Genomic DNA, 3945 nt, shown 5'->3' with positions numbered 1-3945 from the left:
AAATATTGCACCAGCACAGCCTCAGCCTCTGCTGTCCCCGTGCCACAGGGCAGAGGGGGCGTGGGGAAGTAACCTCAAGACACCGAGATGTAAAATTCAGCTGCAAATATCAAATCCTTCTGTCCTCCCAGAGACTTCCAGGCTGAAATTTCCTCTTCTGGTTTAATACAGAACATGCTGCCTAAACTTTAAATCTGCCTCTGGTTTTGATCATATTTAAGGCACCTGAATATTTTCCCCACAGCTGCTCATCCCTTCCTATGAGCACATCGCAGGTATCCTGACTGAGACAGGAATACAAATAGTGTCAAAATATTGGTAAACCTCTAAAACCTCCAGGGATCAGAGATGAAATGAAAATCCAGAAGCAGCAATAATAAATCTGAAATAACTTTGCTCGCAGTCTCATATTTATAATTTCATTCCCAGTCTTTGCAAATATGGAATTTTTGGAGCAGCGTCTTGGTAAAATCAGAGCGTCTCAACATCTTAATGCATGGAAAGGGCCCCTCTGAGAGCTCACCTGCTTCCCTCTCCAACCCTTCCACATGCTTCTCTCAGCACAAAACACAATTAGGAAAAAGCTGTGAGTTTGAAAAGGTGTTGCAATAAAATAAAGAAAGAGCCGGGGAAGGCTTTGGGAGCTTGATAGTAATCAAATCTACTGCAGAAAGGAAAATCAATGTTGCTATCTTTATATATCAACATAAACATTTTTATTTCATTACAGCAACGGGAAGGACAAAGTGTAATGAATCAAGAGGGATTTCAGGAGGGGAATGAAGATGAAACAACCCAGCTTGTCACTGTTCCTGTCTTGTGAAGGATAACCCCGTCTCTCCAAAACACTGTAAATCTTTCACCTGAGAGCTTTTGCAGCCCCAGGCAGGAGGGAGAGCAGAGCTCCAGCAACAACTCATGGCCAAATTACTGCCACATCAGTGGCTCTCTGCTGGGACAGTGATTGGGGTGTGTGGGGCTGTGCACATCCCTCCCTGCTGCCCGAGGTGGGATCCAGATGTTCTTTGAGACAGAAGCTGCAGCCCATGGGAGAGGGGCCTGCCCAGATACCCCCAGAGCTGTAGATGTCCCAGAGGACCCAGAAAGGACATTTCTGTTCAATGGAAATGTGATTATTTTCTTTTTGCATGTTATTCTTTATCTTTCTGTGAGATGGTAAATCCTGGGCATTTCCTGACCTGAAATTTTAAACGTAGCATTTCAGAAGTTTCCAAAATATCACAGTAAGATAACCAGAGAAGGGGAAAATGTTTCAATGGCTACATGAAGGAATCTGATGCAAATGTAATGGAAACACAATCCGAGATTTTCTCCAGCACATGGACAAGAAGGGCTGAGGCCAAGCTCAGGAATTCCTCAGGGCTCAATCCTCCCCGGTAGGGATATGGGACAGGTTCATGTCAGGGCGGGACTGAGCTCAGAGTGTCTCAGCCAGGCTCTGAGTAAAATTCTGCACCCTCTCTTTGGCAAACAAAGCAAAATGTTCCTAAATCCTCCCTCCAGGCTGAATGTCCTTCACATAACAAGTCAACAAACAGGAGGAGCAATGAATACATTTGCAAAAATGGGTTTGGCTCGTGGACAGAAGGACTGAAGCACTGAATAATGTATTAATGTGAGCAGCTCTGTCTGAAGAGGGGAAGGCAGATTTAGATACACCAACAGGTCAGGCTTCAGAAATTTTGGTTTGTGCAGACTTTGGAGCACAGAATGCAGACTCCATTTCAATTAAAAACTAATCTTATTAGTTTCTGTTTTAAATTGTATGGAAACATAGCAATGTTCTTGTAGCTGTTTCAGAATAAAACTGCTCAGCTTGGCAGCACAGACCGTGGAGCAGCTCCCCCACATTTTGGGGATGGGTGGGGGCCCTGAGGACAGGGCTAATGGCCTTGGGGACCTGGCCAGCTGCAGGAATGGGCTGCTGGGAGCCTCACAATGGTCAATAAACACAAAAGGAAAATCATGGGAGGAACACCAGGAGCTGACACTGCTGGATCTGGGGAAAGATTTGCAGGAAAAGGTGCTGGGGCTGCTGGTGGACAAGTCAGGGATAAAGGGACACTGAGCCCTGTAAAAGCTGTTAGTGAGGGTGGGAGCATGGCAAGGAAAGGGATCCCTGCCCTCTTGGATCCCAGTGCATGGCCAGGGGGTCCGGCCATCAAAATGGCCAGGGATGGAGAACAAAAAGGACAGGAGTCTTGGTTTGGAAAGCCAGGTGCCTACTAAGGAAGGCAGGAGCCTCCCCTGAAATGGAAAATGTAAACCCCCTCCCTCTGAATTGCTATAAATTTTAAATTAAGGGGCTCTCAGGCAAAAAATATGGGAGCAGGAAATAGCAGTTCTTTAATAGGGAAGAAAATAAAAAGATAAAATAAACAATGCAGTGAACAAAAACAACACTGCCAGAGTCATACCCCAGCCTGACACCCTGTGGGTCAGGCTGTTGGCAGCAGAACCATTGGAATTGTGGCTCAGCCCTCCTGCAGTGTCAGGGCTGGTTCTGCTGGAGCAGGGATCCTGGAGAAAGGTGCAGTCTCTTCCTCTGAAGATCCAGGGCAAGAGGCAGCTGCTGTTCCTCTGGGCAATCCAGTGCAGAAGCTGTGCTGGTGTTCCAGAAGCTCCAGATTCTATCCAGGTAGGAATGCTTGGCTCCTCCCTCTGGGCTCCCATCTGCCAATGGGATGCTGTAGTTCTTATCAGCCATGCAGGGACATTCCATAGCTGTTATCAGTAGGTGTCCCCCTGAGGGAGGAGTGGGTGTGGAAGAGATAAGGAAACTGCCCACTGACCAGAAGAGAACTGCCATACAGATGGTAAAGAGAACACAGCTTGCCTTGCAATCTGAGACAAGAGGCATGGAGAATAAAATGGTTTGGGATGGAGAGGCTGAGGGGGCTGGGTCTGTTCAGCCTGAAGAAGAGAAGAGGAAGCTGAGATCTCATCATTATCTGCAGTGGCCTGACAGGAGGGGGATGAGGTGACACTTCCCAGAAGTTCATGGGGGAGAGGTCAGAGTCCACAAGTGGGACCAGGGGAAATCCTCTTTAGACAGAAGGAGAAATGAAAAACCATGCTGAGGGTGATCAGACACTGATCAGGGGGGCTAGAGAGGCTGTGAGATATCAAAAATTCACCTGGGCAAGACTTGGAACAGGAGATCATGGATCTCCAGCACATGTGGAGTTGGATTCAGGTGCAGCTGAGGGGATTCAGAGCTCTGAAAAAGGACAATCACAAATCCTGAATAATCACTTTGGGGCTCAGGCCATTCCCTGGAAGCTCCTGCCCTGTACAGTCACAGTCTGCAGGGCAGGCAGTGATCCCTTCTGTGCCCTGAGGGGATGTCCATGGCAGCTCCCAGGAATGCCCATGGGAATGAGCCATGGCTGCTGCCCAGCCTGCCCCTTCCCTGTGATCCATGGCAGGCCTGTTTTCTCTCTCAGCAGGTTAAGGAAATCATTTTCATAGCCTGGAGTGTTTTCCTCTCAGTTCTTTCCCACACCAGCTGGCCCACGAGCAAACTTCTGGATGCTTCTGCTGCCTGGGGGATTTCCTGCACTGTTGGAACCCTGCTCTTTGAGAATTCCAGACTTTCTGTGCTGCCAGGCACTGACCCCGAGGAGAACACTGCATTGACCTGAGGCTGTGGAGAAGGCTTCCAAAATGGTATGACAGAACTGGGATTGTGGGTGTGGAGTTTGAATAGAAATGTGTGATATCACAGGGTGGAAAACTCAGAGTTTAAGGGTTTAGAATATAGTAATATATATAAAGCAATATGGAAGTTTTAGGGCACTGGCTGGTTGTTCTTCTTCACCTTCTTCTTCACCTTAATCATGGGTTTGGGTGGGATTTTGGACAGAAAAGTCTGCACTGTGGGACACAAGTGGTTGGTTATTGGGTTAAAAGTAAAAATAATTG

The sequence above is a fragment of the Molothrus aeneus genome, chromosome 17, assembly GCF_037042795.1.
Source record: "Molothrus aeneus isolate 106 chromosome 17, BPBGC_Maene_1.0, whole genome shotgun sequence".
NCBI classification, from domain to species: domain Eukaryota; kingdom Metazoa; phylum Chordata; class Aves; order Passeriformes; family Icteridae; genus Molothrus; species Molothrus aeneus.
Note: the sequence above shows the minus strand (reverse complement) of the source record.